Source organism: Balaenoptera borealis (assembly GCF_965194805.1).
Source record: "Balaenoptera borealis genome assembly, chromosome: 12".
Taxonomy (NCBI): Eukaryota; Metazoa; Chordata; class Mammalia; order Artiodactyla; family Balaenopteridae; genus Balaenoptera; species Balaenoptera borealis.
Genome location: NC_138869.1, coordinates 29,012,012 through 29,031,137, shown reverse-complemented (window position 1 = coordinate 29,031,137; position 19,126 = coordinate 29,012,012). Strand labels below are relative to the sequence as shown.

At 40.0% G+C, this 19,126-nt stretch overlaps 1 protein-coding gene across 7 annotated transcripts in view; it reads left to right on the top strand.

Annotated features, from left to right (window-relative positions):
* Nucleotides 1-19,126, top strand: part of LOC309606953 (uncharacterized protein) — a 431,574-nt gene that overhangs the window by 276,653 nt on the left and 135,795 nt on the right. Inside the window, exons 5-6 of one of the 7 annotated variants that reach the window (XR_014232133.1) lie at nucleotides 5,442-6,215; nucleotides 7,774-10,323. The exons of 3 other annotated variants lie outside the window; for them this stretch is intronic. The gene's annotated coding sequence lies outside the window, so the exon portion shown is untranslated. Of the gene's footprint in view, nucleotides 1-5,441; nucleotides 10,324-11,454; nucleotides 17,971-19,126 lie in introns of those variants that run through there. 3 more of the 7 variants (XR_014232131.1, XR_014232132.1, XR_014232134.1) reach the window with 3 other exon arrangements.

The following is a 19,126-nucleotide window of genomic DNA, read 5'->3' as shown; positions in this document are numbered from 1 at the left end:
GCCAGGCACTGATGCGGCCTTGTGATCAAAAAACAGACAAAAATCCTTGCAACCATGACATCTACATCTTAACAGTATTGTTTTGTGAGGTATGTTTATAGAACAAGAATGTATTTATATATTACCTCTGTAAATAAAAATAAGTAAAAATAAAAGCAAATTAAAGAACAGATTTTTATATTAACAAAAATGTCATGACTATTTATTTTGGCTTTTGAGAGTCCTTGCAAACAGTCCCAAACATAGATGTTGTATTGGTGACTGCCATGTGGCTACTGTAATTCCTCAAGTGGTCCCCTTTTGATGGCTGGCACAGACAGGGGTGCGGTGACAATGTCTCATGGCACAAAGACTTGCACAAAGTTGGTTCATTCCCCCTCTTATCATTTTTTGAGAGTATCATTAGGCACAAAGTATGAGTCAACCCCAATTTGATTATATATATATTCACCAAAAGACATGTAGAGAAATGGTCTCAGCTGCACTAGTCATAAGAGCCCCAAAATGGAAACTACCTAAATGTTTATCCACAGTTGAAAAGATAAATAATGTACTATACTCACAGAAAAGAATGCTATACAGAAATTAAAAGCAATGCATTAAAACTAAACACAATTTGGAAGTTTTAGCCACAACAATCAGAGAAGAAAAAGAAATAAAAGGAATCCAAATCGGAAAAGAAGAAGTAAAGCTGTCACTGTTTGCAGATGACATGATACTATACATAGAGAATCCTAAAGATGCTACCAGAAAACTACTAGAGCTAATCAATGAATTTGGTAAAGTAGCAGGATACAAAATTGATGCACAGAATACTCTTGCATTCCTATACACTAATGATGAAAAATCTGAAAGAGAAATTAAGGAAACACTCCCATTTACCACTGCAACAAAAAGAATAAAATACCTAGGAATAAACCTACCTAAGGAGACAAAAGACCTGTATGCAGAAAACTATAAGACACTGATGAAAGGAATTAAAGATGATACAGATGGAGAGATATACCATGTTCTTGGATTGGAAGAATCAACACTGTGAAAATGACTATACTACCCAAAGCAATCTACAGATTCAATGTAATCCCTATCAAACTACCAATGGCATTTTTCACAGAACTAGAACAAAAAATTTCACAATTTGTACAGAAACACAAAAGACCCCGAACAGCCAAAGCAAACTTGAGAAAGAAAAATGGAGCTGGAGGAATCAGGCTCCCTGACTTCAGATTATACTACAAAGCTACAGTAATCAAGACAGTATGGTACTGGCACAAAAACAGAAATATAAATCAATGGAACAGGATAGAAAGCCCAGAGATAAACCCACGTACATATGGTCACCTTATTTTTGATAAAGGAGGCAAGAATATACAATGGAGAAAAGACAGCCTCTTCAATAAGTGGTGCTGGGAAAACTGGACAGCTACATGTAAAAGAATGAAATTAGAACACTCCCTAACACCATACACAAAAATAAACTCAAAATGGATTGAAGACTTAAATGTAAGGCCAGACACTATAAAACTCTTAGAGGAAAACATAGGCAGAACACTGTATGACATAAATCACAGCAAGATCCTTTTTGACTCACCTCCTAGAGAAATGGAAATAAAAACAAAAATAAACAAATGGGACCTAATGAAACTTAAAAGCTTCTGCACAGCAAAGGAAACCATAAACAAGACGAAAAGACAACCCTCAGAATGGGAGAAAATATTTGCAAATGAAGTAACTGACAAAGGATTAATCTACAAAATTTACAGGCAGCTCATGCAGCTCAATATCAAAAAAACAAACAACCCAATCCAAAAATGGGCAGAAGACCTAAAAAGACATTTCTCCAAAGAAGATATACAGAATGCCAACAAACACATGAAAGAATGCTCAACATCACTAATCATTAGAGAAAAGCAAATCAAAACTACAATGAGGTATCACCTCACACCAGTCAGAGTGGCCATCATCAAAAATATCTACAAAAAATCTACAAACAATAAATGATGGAGAGGGTGTGGAGAACACGGAACCCTCTTGCACTGTTGGTGGGAATGTAAATTAATACAGCCACTATGGAGAACAGTATGGAGGTTCCTTAAAAAACTAAAAATAGAACTACCATATGACCCAGCAATCCCACTACTGGGCATATACCCTGAGAAAACCATAATTCAAAAAGAGTCATGTACCACAAGGTTCACTGCAGCTCTATTTACAACAGCCAGGACATGGGGGCAACCTGAGTGTCCATCGACAGATGAATGGATAAAGAAGATGTGGCACATATACACAATGGAATATTACTCAGCCATAAAAAGAAACAAAATTGAGTTACTTGTAGTGAGGTGGATGGACCTAGAGTCTGTCATACAGAGTGAAGTAAGTCAGAAAGAGAAAAACAAATACCATATGCTAACACATATATATGGAATCTAAAAAAACAAAAAAATGGTTCTGAAGAACCTAGGGGCAGGACGGGAATAAAGATGCAGATGTAGATAATGGACTTGAGGACACGGGGAGGGGGAAGGGTAAGCTGGGACGAAGTGAGAGAGTGGCATGGACAGATATACACTACCAAATGTAAAATAGATAGCTAGTGGGAAGCAGCTGCATAGCACAGGGAGATCAGCTCAGTGCTTTTTGACCACCTAGAGGGGTGAGATAGGGAGGGAGGGAGGGAGACTCAAGAGGGAGGAGATATGGTGATATATGTATATGTATAGCTGATTCACTTTGTTATACAGCAGAAACTAACACACCATTGTAAAGCAACTATACTCCAATAAAGATGTTTAAGAAAAAAACAAAAAAAAAACTATACACAATAAAGTGGACAAGTCTCACCAAAACAGTGTTGAATGAAGGAAGCCTGGTACAACAATAGCACACTACATAATTCGATTTATATGACCTTCAATAATAGGCAAAACTAAGACATTATACTAGAAGGCAGGATAGTGGTTACCCTTGGGAGGGAGCAGTGGCTACGTTATATCATGGAGACTTTGGGGAGTACTAGAAATGCTTAGCTTTTTGCTCTGGGTGCTGGTTATATGGGTATCTTAGTTTAAGAAAATCTGTTGAGTTTTACAGTTATGATCTGTGACTTTTTTGTAAGTATACTGTATTTCCATCCATAGTTTACTGAAACAAAAGGAAAATTAAAACATAAAACCCTAAAATCCAATCTGTGTTGTTTGAATCTCATCTTTGGCAATTCACATGCCTTCTCTGGGCTTCCGTTTCAGCATCTATAAAATGGGATTTGCCAGCTGATCTGTAAGGGCCCTTCCAGCTGTATCGCCCGTGTATTACCTCTTCCATTCCAACAATCAATTTCTGGAACAAGGGGAAAAAAGTAGGAAATGAGCCTTGGGTCATTAGCTCTTCGAATGTGTAGAAGGCTTACAATATCACATGTGTCCCATTTTCAAGGCATTTGTTGCAAACTGAAGACACCATCAATGAGCAAGGGAAATCCTGCCTTCCGGGGAAATGCACGGAGCTGATTCTTTGCCAAAGTGCTCGCGGGATAAGTGTGCATATATGCAATGCTGCCTGTGCCAAGCCTCTTCGTGGGATGCCAGTTCACAGACCCTGAGACGGGAGAGTCGGCAGCTGCAGAGGTGGGGCCATTCCTGGTAGGAAGGAGGAAGCCACCATGCTTGCTGCCGCTGACCGCTCTTTCAATAGGCACTTCCTCTCCGAGGGGAGTTGGTTCGTAGTTTTCCTCTTACCGCTACTGGAAGTCCTGGAGGGGCCACATCACAGCCTGTACCCATTCACAACAGGAAAGTTTGATATCCGCAGACAATTTTGGCACGAGGGGAGGAAAAGTCCAGTCCTGTGTGTCAGCTTCTATATTAGAAGCAGAACAATCATTTCTATAGTGTAGACCATGCTGTCATCGTCACAGGAGAGGTTGGGCTCCAAGAAGGGAAACTTACCCTAGTGAAATTCAAGCCCGATGCCTGCAAGGCAGGGACCCCAGAGAAAGCAACACTTTGAGGACCCTGAAGAGACACACTGTGGTAACTCTAAATCCAAGGAAAGGTGCTTTGATAGTAGAAGACAGGTTCTGGTGAGTGAGCTCCTTATAAGGTGTTATCCTAACTGTCTAGGACAGCGGGGCCTCATGTGAAGGGTGGGTTCTCACAGGCACGCTGAAGTTTAGCAGCTGAAAATAACCATGCACAAAATCTGATAGGACTCTTACGTCCTCTAGATTGGTTTTTCTCAAATAATCAGAGGTAAAGGACCCGTTTTGTTGTTTGATTTCATTTTGTTTGGCTATTTATTTCTAATCATTCACTGGTCGATACATTAAAAAAAAAACAATAAAAAGGAAGGATTAAAAATGGAATAAAGAGACAGGCAAAATACAGGTCCCAATATTTGCTTATTAGTTTCAATAGACATTATTCTGTCAAGTGGCTAGCAAAGTTCCTAAATGCTTCTTCTTGAGCTGGGCGCTGGTCAAATAGATGTGTTTAGTTTAGGAAAATGTGTTGAGTTGTATACAATGTCTGTATAACACTGTGAACCGCTGGCAGTCTGTGGATTCTAGGATCGCTGCTCCCTGGAGGCTTTCTCACTCTCCCAAGAGCACACTTCTTTGGGAATAAATAGAGTTAACACAATGACCCAAAATAGAGGATAGAACCAGGGAACAGGATATTGTGATAAGGATGGAGACTAAAGAGAATGGAAGAACAGGTAGGAAAGTAGATTTGTCTTAAAAATCAAGATTTTGGTGATGAAGCAATTTTTGGTGACGATGAAAGGAACCTGCTGTTTTCAGAAGAGTAGGACCAAGGGACCTCAGTAAGTAACCAGAGTAATTATGGAGAAGGGGGCACAGAGATCTCTGCTCATTGTGTTCAGCCAATCCAGAGGCTAATCAAGAAATATGCACCACGTCAGATATTAAAGTTCTCATTCAGGTCAACCTGGGGACACAGGGCAGGTAAAGTGTTACTTCTCTCCACTCATTTCCTACTCACACATGGCAGATGGAAAAACCGATTTTTACAAAAACAATTTTCCTGTTTCACTAAATACCAACTATAAGAGCTCACGTCAGTATCATCGTCGTTAATGATTCTTGAAAGCAAATTTAGAATTAGGGACAATTACCATGAAAGATGAAGAGAATAAGCTGTAAAACAATTTATATAAAGTCACAGGAATAATGTTTCACTGAAGCCAGCCAACTATTCTTGTATTGTTTTGGTATCTTGGAAAAGAGAGAGATGTAAGTAGGTAAGACAAAAGACCAAAATTCTACAAGCATTTTCTTTTCCAATCCAAGACAGCTGTTGGGTGATATCACCCATTGTGAGAACAGCCATGCGTGGAGGGAATTAGCAGATGAAAAGGCAGCAAACTCAATATGCGGTATGTAAACGTGCTTTCTCAGTCTCTTTCAATTCTCCTTATAGATCGACACACCTAAAAGTGAAGTTACATATGTGGATGTTCATATGAAACATAAAGGACACAAGAAAGGGTCTGAGACATGAAAAATGGTGGAGGAAGATAAACATTTCAAGATTCAGATCACGTTGCTGCTGCCCCAATTCGGAGAGTCTCTAAGGAAATAGCGAGAAGGGCTGCTCAATGCTCAGCTTCCTCCCAAGGAATAAAGAGTTTGCTTCAAGCAATGGAAGTGCCAAGAAAATGCCGATTTGTGTCACACTAACATTTTTCTTAAGGGGGAACATGGACTTCAGAAATGTAAACTTTTAGCTCCAGTGAGCACAGCCAGCCTTGAGGGATTGATATTAGGTTTTTCTGAAGAACTGAGGGAAATTTGAGAGGAGATCAAATTAGACACCAGTCATTAGAAAATGTAGTGACACCAGAGTTTTAGTTGCAAGAGTAGTGGGGTCAACTTTCCCATGGCACCTGGGGTGAACTCAGAAAAATGGCAGCCCAAAAACTGCATTTGGAAATGATTTCACTGGAGACAGACAAAGACAGCAACAGCTGGAAGACGAGGGAACAAGAGACAAACTAAAGTGAGATTGTGTAATCGAGAAGACCTGCGGGAACCAGCGGAAAAACCTTCCTGCCTCAGACAAAACAACCTTCAAAGGCTACCTTCCTTCTCGTTAGTGGGGTAAAGTTGCCTGAAAAAAACACCGATGCGTTATACATATTTAAAACTCTCCTTTCTGGGTTTATAATTTCCACAGAGGCAGTTTCCTGCAAACGTAAGTCATGAATGTAAGACGATGCTCCTTTGTGGGGTTGTAAAGACAATCTAAGAACAAGTGATTTCAGAGTCACAAAGCACAGCCGGAAAGCGTTCCCATTGCCTAACGCACTTACCCTTGGAGCTTTCATTGTTTCACTCTTACCCAGTTGTGTCATTATTTGACTTACCTCATTGGGGAAATCATTGTTTAAAAACCAAATATAAACGGTGAAACAGTTTTCTACTTATCTTTTCCAGGATAATAGCTTCCCTCCCCCACTTCCCGCCACAGGAGGGTTAGGCCGCTGTGGGTGATGGATTGTTCCAAAGAGTTTGACAGTCCCAGAGAGAGAAATGAGAGTAAAAATAACTAGCTGATTACCAATAGGGAGTAAATTGGCCACTTGAGAATTCAGTGGCTAGAAAGACGACCAACGAGAAAACAAAAATCCTCATCAAGGGACCAGGCTTTCTGATTAGGCCATGTGCTGATGACTGCTTTCCATGCCTCTCCCTCCCTGCTGTGTGATGATGTACAACTGACTGGACATCATTTTGTATCTGGGGTAGTCATTTCCAAAAGGGTGTTTGGGAGACTTTGAAGTCCTTAATTATAACCAGGAGGCATTTGGGGGTTGAGCAAGTAAAATGGAAGATGCCCTGTCTTGGGCTGTGGAATGTACATTTATAGAAGGAGCCCATGCCTGGTTGGTTTGGTCTGGTTTTTCATTCCATCACCCCATAAGGCAGCCTTCCAAGGTTTTCTGGACTCTGGAAGAAAATAAAAGTGAGAGTATTGTTGGCCAAGGGAATCCATATTCAAGGCAGATTCAAGGATTTCAATATGTGGATGGACTGGGCTTTCTGTTAATAGTCAACTACTAAAAATAGAAATACTTCGGGAATCTTTTGAAGGGAGGCCATTTTTACTAGTTCTCATTTGAACAAATCCATCAAGTGAGGGAGGGTATATAATGAACCACAGACATGCTAGCTGTCCTCAATAAGCTTAAATTTATCACTGGTGCTACGTCATATATGCATGAAGAGATAAAACAGGACCATCAACCATTAGCCCCCAGCTGGGCATAGCCACATGAGCTGTAGGAATTAAGAAGAGAAAGGGGGGGGGGATTTTAAGTTAGGTAATCAGAATAGGATTCAGGGAGGAAGGGTGATATTATGCAGGCCTTGAAGGATGAATAGAACTACAGTAAATTTCTGGGTGAGAATTGCTTGAATTAATAACAGTATGGTTTTTTTTGTTTTGTTGTTTGTTTGTGTTTTTGTTTTTGTTTTTTTAATGATTTGGTACAAAGTGAGTAGAATGGTTTGTCTTGAGAAAAGGGGTCTGGAAATAGGTTTCCCATGTATGCATGGACCTTCCACACTAGGCACTGAATGGGTGTGGTCTTAGGAGCACTGGAGGAACATTAGTGGTTCTCAGTAGAGTTAGAACAGTTTTAGAGGTCTGTTACCTTCATTGATTAAAAGAAAAGGCAAAAGAATGTCCTCTGGAGCTTTACCAACTGGTCAGATCAAAAGATAAGACCGCCATTTTGATTCTGCTTCAGTTTTGACACCTGTGCTATGGAAGAGACGAATGCCAGTGCCTGGCACATAGAATGGCTCAACCAATACTGCTGAATGGATGAATTGGGCTGAAGAATCAGAACACTATCATTTCCAAGAAGAGCTGAGGAAGACCTGAGGTTACCTCAGCCCTCTCAAGAGGCAGCGATGAATGATTTGAAGAGGACCAGGTTAGGAGTTAGGTGAACTTGAGTATTTAACTTGACTTTCTTGGGTCTGTATTTTCTCACTTAAAAAGACAAAGGTGGGACTTCCCTGGTGGTCCAGTGGTAAAGAATCCACCTTACAATGCAGGGGACGTGGGTTCCATCCCTGGTCAGGGAACTAAGATCCCACATGCCTCGGGGCAAATAAGCCCTCGCGCCACAACTACAGAGCCCATGCGCCCTGGAGCCTGCGTGCTGCCACTAGAGAAGAGAAAACCCGCACACCACAACTAAAGAGAAGTCCGCGTGCCGCAATGAACAGGTACCGCATGCCTCAACGAAGATCCCGCAGGCCACAACTAAGACCCGACGCAGCCAAAACTAATAAGATATAAAAATAAATAAATAATAAATCTTAAAAAAAAAAAAAAAAAGACAAAGGTAAGTTTTGTGAATGGGCTCTCATAGCAGAATGCTTTTTAAAATATTTTTGGAGCGAGAGATGCCATGTGTATCTTGACTCGAATGCTTGGAGGAATCCATGATCGAACTCAAGGTCAAGAACCCAGGGATTATGTTCCCTTTAAAGTAGAAGGGACTGCGATTCTAAGAGTACAAGGATGATTTTCCTCTCTGGAAGGACAATTGGAACATGTGACACCACAGCTCTGCCAATTTTGTCACCTTGGAGGCCTGTGGCTGATTGGTTTGACTGAAATGAAGAAGAAAGGATTTTGTTTCTAACCTTCAACCCAGCCTCAGATTCCCCAGCAATTTAAGGAGTATTATTGATCTGATCAGTCATGCTGGGGTGTAACTGACCATCAAAAAGAGATAAATCATTGAAAGGCACTTGCTCCCATCAGAATGTGACATTGGCAATGTGTAACCTCTGACACAGCCCTTTTTTGTAGAGTTTTTTCCATTTCTACTTCCTTTCTTTATAATGGCCTCTGTCATAAGGTTATTGGTAAGAATAACTAGTTAATGATGGGGGAAAAGTACTTGGGAAGATGATGTACTTTTGCTCTTAAGGTCATTGTTCAAAAACAATATGCAATAATATCTTTGTTGAATGGACATGTTCAGTAGGTGCTCTGATTTGGGCACTTGTCAATAATGATATGATGCTGACTGCCTGAAATAGGAGCTGTGAAAGAAAATGTTATCTTTCCCCAGAAGCTATTTTCAGTGTAAAACTCCAGCATGGAAAGCTAGTTCTTGCAATTTATAATGAGGCAGGACTCTTAATAATGATTTTTGGCTTAATGTATTAATGAATAGAGATCTGAGGGATAAAGGACTTACAATGTAATAAGGAAACTCAAGAAAGATTAGGCTCTAATCCAAATAAATTGTTTCTAAATTGATTGTAATAAATTCAACTCTGTTTCCTTTTATTTATACCAAAAAGAAATGCACTGTGGTAAGCTGATTCATATCATTGAAAAAAAGAGTGGATAATTTATTTAAATATAATATTAATAAACTGCAAATGCTAACTTACAAGAAGAAAACATACACAGGCAAGGATAGATATTCTTGGTGAGAAAAAATGTTACCTATAAATGTCAGAACATTTATTTTCAATTTTTGAATAGTAGCTGTCAGATTTAATTGAAGAGCTGATTAGCTCCATAGAAAAACACCTAAAATTGCAGCATTACGAATAATGGCAATAAAATTTATGAGTGCCTTTTCTTTCTATTGCTTCACCCTCTCAATTTCTTCTACTTCTCTAAGTAGTGACGATGTTGCTTACTCTTCATTAGGCAACCTAAACTGAGAGGAGGCAATTTCCTCCAAGAAATTTCATTAAAGCTCCACTTTACTTCACTCACAGTGTTCTATGAAGAATACTGTCAAATGCACCAAGATCACTCTGTGCAGTACCCAACTATTCTAGACTTGTCCATATCTGTAAAGGGAACCCTCCTGCACTGTTGGTGGCAATATAAGTTGGTGTAGCCACTATGGAAAACAGTATGGAGGTTCCTCAGAAAACTGAAAACAGAATTAACATATGATCCTGCAATCCCACTCCTGGGTGTATATTCAGACAAAACTATAATTCAAAAAGATACATGCACCCCTATGTTCATAGCAGCACTATTCACATTAGCCAAGACATGGAAACAACCTAAATGTCCATCAACAGATGAGTGGATAAAGAAGATGTGGTATGTATATACAATGGACTACTACTCAGCCATAAAAAAGAATGAAATCATGCCATTTGCAGCAAGATGGATGCAACTAGAGATTATCATATTAAGTGAAGTAAGTCAGAAAGAGAAAGACAAATACCATATGATATCACTTACATGTGGAATCTAAAACATGCCACAAATGAAACTACGATACAGAAACAGACTCAAAGACACAGAGAACACACTTGTGGTTGCCAAGGGGGAGGGAGGGTGGGGGAGGGATGACCTGGGAATTTGGGATTCGTAGATGCAAACTATTACATATGAAATGGATAAACAACAAGGTCCTACTGGATAGCACAGGGAACTATATTCAATATCCTGGGATAAACCATAATGGAAAAGAGTATTAAAAAGAATGTATATATATGTATAGTTGAGTCACTTTGCTGTACAGCAAAAATTAACACAACATTGCAAATCAACTATACTTCAATTAAATAAATAGATAGACTTTTCCATATCTTAAAATCTCTTCAACATGAAAGCAGAAACTTCTCCTCCATCTGTAATTTTCTTTCTTCCATTAACAACAACTAAAAAAAAAGTATCCAGTACCACCCAAATCTCTGTCTTCCACTGAGCATGGCAACTTCTTTCCAGTTGCCTGAAAATGGAACCTAAGGGTTAACTCTAACTCTGGAGTCCAGCACAATGCTATAACCTACTGTAGGTTCTAAGTAACATAATGCTTAGCTTAATCTCCCATAGTATCAGCAATAGGAAGTACCCAATAAAAACTTAAGTAAAACTGAAAAATGGCTCAAATTGCAGTTACTCTGCATTTGCAAGTTGCGTGGGACTCTACGGTATAACCCCAGTGGGGGTCCCGTGGTCTCCCAAACTACCTAATATTCTCCCATATCATTGCTCATATTCTGAGAAGAGTTGGCTCAATGTGTCTTTACTGTGATATTGATCTGTTAATCCAAAAGTGATACTATATGTAACGGATTTTTTAAACATACTGACCAGATTCTACCGGGGTAACACTGGGGTCAGATTTTCATCGTAGTGAACACCAAGGGGGACAATGTGGAGACAGTTATAAAGGATATAAATTAAGTTTATTCATGTTGAACTCTCGCTGACTTCCTGAGGATGAAAGGATCTGAACTATAGATGGTTTACCCAAGTAAAAAGCATATAAGGGTATTAAATGCCTTTAGCCATTTTAGGTTATGGCATGTTTAAATGCCAACAAGCACTTTACTTTTCTGGGTAGTATAGGATCACTGGTGTTTTCATGTCAAGACTGTAGTTTTATGTTCGTTCCATGTAGATGTTAATTAATCCTGTATTATAGTTATAATTGCTACTGGAAACCGGTAATTTTGTGGTGGCTCTTCTTCGGCATCTGAAACACAGCACGGTGTTTTCACTGGACTCTCCAAAATTGCTGCTTTCTACCTATGGAGGTAAGTTCTCACTGCAGAAGTATTACATCTTGAATGTTTTATGATGCCCTCAGAAGGCTGGAGACAGACCAGGGATTCCAAACCCATCTGATGGGCTCCTGAAATATAAGCTAAGCTCTAAGGGATTCTGTGTTCCTCATTCATTCCTAATAATTATACCCCTTCTTGGAGTACGACTCCCTCCATTTCACAGATGAGGAAACCAAGATTGTGGGAAGTTAACCAGTCACATACAAAGGTACAGCTAATATCAAGTCAACCCAATTTCACTTCATTGATTTTAAATCTTATGAACTTTCTATCAGGGTCCAAAGCACGCTGCAACCCTGCTGTACAAGTCCACCTTATCTTTATCCACAAGATAAAGACTTAGGGAGTATGAGAGAAGAAGGAAAATTATGACAATGTATCTTAATGCTGTAATGTAACGTAATGTTGCTGAATCGGTGAGTGTACAAACACACACACACACTACACACACACACACACGTGAACTTTTAAGTTTTGGCTCTGTTACTATGTTTCTCTGACTTTGGGGAAGTCACTGTTCAGTCTTTCATTTCCTGATTTGTCAACTTGGGGCAGGTAAAAGAGCGAGAGGATCAGTTCAACTGCATGCATTCTTAGGGCTGATGCGGAAGGATTCTAGTATGTGTGCTTATACCACAGCATGATCTGTAAGAGCCTGGAAAAATATTGTAGCTTGGGTGTCTCCTTTTCATGATCCTTCTCCTCTTGCCTGCTTCTAAATTTGAGAATTCCCAAAGTTCCACCCCAAGCCCTCTGTTCTTCTCTAGCACTGCTTTCTTTTTGGATAGTCTCCTCCATTTCCAGCTCTTGTTTTAAAGTCTATTTTGTCTGCTATTAGTATAGCCACTTCACATTGCTTATGGCTGCTAGTTTCATGGTGTATCTTTTACCATCCTTTTGTTTTCAAGCTATTTGTATCTTTGAATCTAAAGTGCCTCCTGTACACAGCATACAGTTAGATGATATTACTTTTTTAATCTAATCTGATAATCTGCCTTTCAATTGGACTGTGTGATCATCCACATTTTAGTATCATCCATAATCAATATTACTAATACGGTTGCATTTACATCTGCCACTTTGCTTTTGGTTTTCTATGTCTCAAATCTCTTTGTTCTTCTGTTCCTCTTTTACTGCCTTCATTTGTATTAAATGGATATTTCCTAGGTGGAGGAATAGAGGCCCAGTTCTCTCTGAATAAAGCTCCTGCAACATGGGACTTTTGGAGAAAGATGAAAAATGCTGGCAGCCTGCCCCTTCCATGGTGATTCCAAAGATGTAGCTGGGAGGGAGGTGTCACGGCTCAAATGTCAAAGACTCTCTCTCACTGTTCTTACTGAGATTTACTAAATTTTACTTGAATGAATATTGCTCTAATTGCTGTATGCCCTTAGACAATTTTCAAAGAATATATATAATTTTCTTCAGTTAAATGGTTGTTTCACTGGGGAGAACGTTTGCTGTGTTTCTCACTCCATCATTCCAGAAGTTAGTCTCTTATCCAACCTCTTAAATATCATCTACAAGCTAATGATGCCCATGTGCCTATTTTCAGACCAGCCTTTCATCTGGAAACCAGACTTCCATCTCTAACAGACTGCTTGTCATCAAGCAGATTTGGTTAGTCTTCCTCAAAAACGTTCTTTATAGGTCTTCTTTATTTCGGTAAATAAAACTACCACTGACTTAGTCAAGTAAAAGCCTGAATATCAGCCTGATGCCTCCTTCTTATCAACCACTTGTAATCCATCAGCAAGTCTCATTGGTTCTTTCTGTCAACTATAACTAGAAACTGCCCATCTCACTCTACTTCCGTGCCTACTGCCGGAATCTACATCACTCCCCCGCTCCTGGTCTATTAAAATAGCCTTCCAATGGACTCCACTTTCGCTCCTCCTACCCCTCCAATATGTGCCTCCCACAACTCAAGAGTGATCAGTTTATACGTAATGTTAATACATTTCCCCTGGCACATACTCTTTACCACTGGCTTCAGCTCTGTGTGAGTTGGCTGCATTTTACTGCTTCTTCCAACCTTAGCTGGAGCCCCTCCATTGCCTGGTCTGTTATAGTCGCATTGTCCTCTTTCATAGCGTACTCTCCTCTGCCTAGCATTCTCTCTCCTTCTCCCTTTGCATGGCTGCCATTTCTCCTCTTTTTCTAGCTTAAATGAGAAGCTTTCTATGTAGCTTTTCCATTACTATTCTCTGTTGCTTCATCCCATTCATTTCTTTTGCAATCCTTGACATAGTTTGCAATTATTAACTTGTGTAGTGATTTACTATCTGCTGCTCCCACTTGACGGTGAATTCCAGGACGACAGGAACCATAGTTGTTTTGTTCAACACTCTGTAATAAATACCTGCTACTACTACTAAGAGCTCCCTCCTACCAACCACTGGATATGGGCCAGAAAGTGATTTAAGATACATACAAAAATAAATGTGTGTGTGTATCTACACATATATAAATATATATGCATACACATATATATATACTCATATAGATACACACATGTACATAAATTTATCTACATAGACACACATATACACAAACACCCACCCATTTCATCCTCATAACAACCCTATGGGATGATTTTATTATGTTCCTTTTACAGCTGGTTAAACTAAAGCACAGGGACGTTAAGTGACTTGTCCAAGGTCCCACAGTGAGTGAGCAGTTGAACCCATTGCTCCAGGGTCTAGGCTCTTAGCTGTTTCAGGCTTTTCTCAGAGCATTGCCAGGAAATGTAGGTGTTCAGTTAATCTTGTAGGATGAATGAACAAGGAGTGAAAAAAAAAAATGAAGATGTTACCATCTCCTAGAGCAGGGCTGTCCAACAGAGCTTTCTGAGATGATGGAAATTTCTACACCTCTGCTCTCCTATACAGCAGTCATGAGTCTCATGTGGCTGCTGAGCACGTGAAATAGAGCTAGTGTGACTCAGGAACCGAATTTTTATTTTTGTTTAATTTCAAGTAATTTCAATTTACATAGCCACATGCAGCTGACTACCACACTGGATAGTTTAGTCCAAGACTTTTATGAGGTGGTATCATTTTTGATGCCTTGAGGTTTATACAGTCTTGATGAATTTAACTCCAAAGACAGAACACAAAATTCCCTTCTGCATTTCTTTTTTCCCTAGTGCCTTCCACCCCCAGTTTTGCAAACATCCTTCATCCTCCCACTGTACTTCATTCCAGCCTGTAGAACGAAGCCTCCACCCTCATGTGTGGCTCCAGCAAAGCCATTTTCCCACCCCCTCAACAGAACCCTAAACAGTCCTCCAGAAGTATTTAAGTAGTCAACAAACATTCAGAGCCTACTTGGATAGAACACTGGCCCAGGCACTGGGGAGAGGTGGCGGGAGATGGAGACACAAAGAAAATTAAACAAGGTCCCTGCCTAACAGTGAAGGAGGGAGGATAGACTGATAAACTCACACATCCTAAGGATCTGGTCGGAGGGGTGGAGTTGGGGGGGAAGGCTGAGTACCCATCTAGGCTTGTAGCTCCAGGAGCTTGCACTTCACAGAAATTGCTCTAAAATGGCACTGATTCCACTCACACCTGCACCACAAGAGTAAACGGATGGAGACAGGTTTGGTTTCAAAACCAAGCTCATGATGGATATAAAGAAAGTGTTACTGATGCCTAAAAAGAGACGACCGACCCAGATAAAGAGACCTGTTGTTATATTTCACCCTGATGGCTTGGGCTTGATGGGGGTTGGATTCAGTTCTTGGAACACCAACCCAGCTTTTACAGAAAGAGAAATAATCATAGAAAGAGTAGATAAAGATTAGACTGAGACCAAATATTAAAGAAGAAGAGGAAGAAGAACAAAAGTTGTGCACATTAATCATCCAACTCGTGGGCAATTACTACTCATATTCTACACAATATCCAATAACTGGGGTAGTGAACACGCATTTCTTTCCTCCCACCATTTGCATACTTGGAATCTCACTTACATTGTATGTAGGTTAGGGCAAAAAGATGTTGCTTTGTTTGGATTTTGCTTCTTTGGTGGAATCCATTATAAAGCAATGTGCTTTTGTGTGTCAAAGAGCAGAAAGGCTCCACTTCCTCTTTTCAAAAGGATTTGGGTAGAAGTCAACTACTGTATTTATTCCATGCAGCTCTCCTTTTGATAACTAGATGTGTGCTGGTTATAGATGCCACAGAAAAGCAGTGAATTTTCTCTCCACAAAGGGCTTTCTATCTTAGGATGTGTCTCACAGCATCATGCTTCTGAAAGTGCAATTTTTAGTCAGTCCTCTAAAAGTCACTCCATCGAGAGAAAGCACTTAAACATACAGAAACACCCTGATGATGCAAGTGCTTCATTTCTCATCCACAGATCCGTTATGAGTGCACAGGTGAAATGATCGTGTCTTTTGTTTTCCCCAAACTTCCTCTATTTTACTCTTCTCAAAAAAAAGTAGATTGTTAAATGCAAAATCAAATGAGATTTCATTGTGATGCCTCCCCAACACTTTTCTTATACATGACACCCCAGATCGGAAAATCAAAATACAAACAGAAAAGAACTAGATCAACTGTCCCCATCTATTCTAGACTGATGGAAATATCACCTAAGAAATTAACCCTCTGCTTGTAAGTTAATTCCACATTTTCTCAAAGTGTGTTCCTGAGAACACTAATTCCATGAACTGTACCACAAAGAAAGCATTTCATGGCGAACTGCCCTAAGCCCATTTGGCCACAAAAAATGGTTGGATTGTTTCCACCTCACATCCCTGCTGCCAAATAAGAAGTCTTAACGCAAGCAAGCCTAGGCCCAAACTCTGCCAAACACACATATGTGTAATAACAAACAAGCACACAAGATGAAAATGCATTTTTCTTATAAGCTCTGAGAAGTCTCAGTCTGCCTTGAGGTTCTTGCATAAGCTCCTTACATAAAATGTTCACTCTGCCTACGACAGGCTGAGACCGCTGTCCTCTGGTGGCTGGACCATCCACTAAAGGACTGTGTCCAGTGCCAGAGCCCTCCATGAAATGGGGGTGTAGGACCTTGAGGACCAAAAAGATTAGGTGATTGGCTCCCCCAGTCCCTATACTTCATTCATGGAAGGGTGGTAGGGCTATGTCATCATTCTGGCCCGTAACATAGCTGAACACCACTAACTTTAGCAATCAAAAAAGCATTTCTATTTCTCTTTTGCAAATTAACAAATCCTAGGGTGTAGATTACAAGAGGCACATTCAAAAGGTCTAAGTAACTACCGCTGAGGTTAGATTCTTGCTGAGGGTGCTTCAAATGCTAATTTTTCCTACTGGGTAGGCTGAGGGTAGTTTACACATGCCTGTGTTCACATACAAAACATGACCCTGTTTATGTTAAATGCTTACCATAGTGAGTCCCCACATTGATCCAATCATGCATACTTGGCTGAGTTTGGAAATCCCCTTGGGAATTCACAGAACTCCTAAACATGCTCCTAAACCTCCTAAACAGGTTCTCCCAAGTCCTACAAAAAGGAAACCTTGGCTATATTTAAAAGATTTCCGTGTATTTGGCCTTGGAAATGTCAGGACACATGCGTCCGAAGAAAATACTGATTCTGTGTACTAATCTGAGCATCGTTTCCAGACTGGATTCTGAAAAAGAGCAGATGTTAGATGTCATTCCAAGTCCAGCCAATTCTTTACATGTGAAGAAATGGACATTCTGACTCACAAATCATTCTCCTGTGAGTCTAATGTGCAAGGATCTGCCCCCTACAGTCTAATATCCTCTGTCTGACATGGTAAAACTGAGTTTTGGGATCAGCAAAATTCACAGGTCATGGCAACCTTTCACTGAGGTCAGAGTATAGCATATAGCAGGGATGTGCTATGATAAGGAGATAACATCTATCATTTAATTTACTCCTTTCAATAATACACGAAAGAGATATTATCATCTTCCTTTTACAGAAGAGGACACTGAATCTTTGAAAGGCTAAAGAAGTTTCTAAAATCACTGAGCAATTAAGTGGCAGCATTAGGATTAGAATACAGAGCAGGCCTATTCAAAAGTGTGGATTCAACCATCATGCTGCCCTATGAGGAGCAGATGCCACACCTGTAGCCAACCTCTTGAGTTCAGCCGCCTCCAAGTTTAGGCTTCAGCAGCAAACCAGGTGCCCTCAGCCAGGGCCAGTTTTGTAGACGTGTAACCTGTGCAATTGCACAGGGCCCCATGCTTGGCTTAGTGCTTTGCTCTGCCATCTTGAAATTCTTAATAATTTTTGAACAAGGAGCCCTACATTTTTTTTTTTTTTTTGCACTGAGCTTCACAAATTACGTGGCCACTGCTGTCCATAGCACATAAGCTATAACTGACACAAGCTTTAAAAACTGCATAGAAAAAAAAAAAAAACTGCATAGAGTTCAGCTAATCTTAGACGCTAATTTTGGGATATACTGTCCAGTCCTAGGTTATGAAAAAAATATTCTGCCTTATTTCAACTCCAGTGGAAACAGATAAGCCAATTATTAGTCAGTTAATTTCCCTGGGAAGAGTTTTTAAAACTCATGAGCAACAGGGCAGGAATTTCCCATCCTCCAACATGTGACCCAGTTCTATATGATTAACTCCAACACGCTGACCAATTAAATGATCGTAAGGTCACAAATCATTGGTCACAGTACTTGTATGGTTAGGAATGCTCCAAATGTGTCACACTCTTTCACACTGTGGCAGAAACTATTGGTTAGATAACACAGAGCCATTTCTATCTCCTTTGTTATCCTTGCCCTAAAGAGGCTGGAAAAAACCTGGAGAGACTTGCTTCTTTCCCATCCTCCACTGCAGTTAAGTGTCATCATGTGACTCAATTCTGGCCAAGAGACGGAAAGGGAATTTTTCTGGGACGCTTCTAGAGAAAGTTTTTCCTTTTGTTAACAGAAGGAGAGTTCCATTACAGGAAAAGAGCTTTTTTACACCTACCACACCTTTATCCACTTCCTACCTTGGTTTTGTATGGTGCTACAGCAGCCATCTTGTGACAATGAGGTAAAATCATGAATATGAAATACCAAAAACTAAGATGGTAGAGTAGACAGAGGGGACACTGGTGATAGCATGGAACAAGTGAACCAATGCTGTTGACCTCTTAATTAACTCACTATTTGTTTAAATTTCTGTTATCTTTTTTTTTTCAACCAAAAATTCTTAACTAAGCACACAATTTTTCAAATCTGACCCCTTTAACTAAAGGACAAGACTTCCATTACCTTCTGGGGAACACCCAGTTCACTGGCTGTCGTGGTAGCTCAGACCAAGTCCCCAAAGCACCTTGGCCTTCCCTCTAGTTCTTCAAAACTCAACACATTTCCCTGTACTTATTTGTATACCTATCACCCAACTACGCACATTCTTGTGGCACTGCCTGTGTCTTACCATGCATTCCAATGTCTACCACAGAGCCTGGCACTTGCAACCCATCTTGGGAAATTTATTGAATTGATAATGAGCATCCTGTCACTTTATTCAGTGACAAAATCTCCTTCTTCA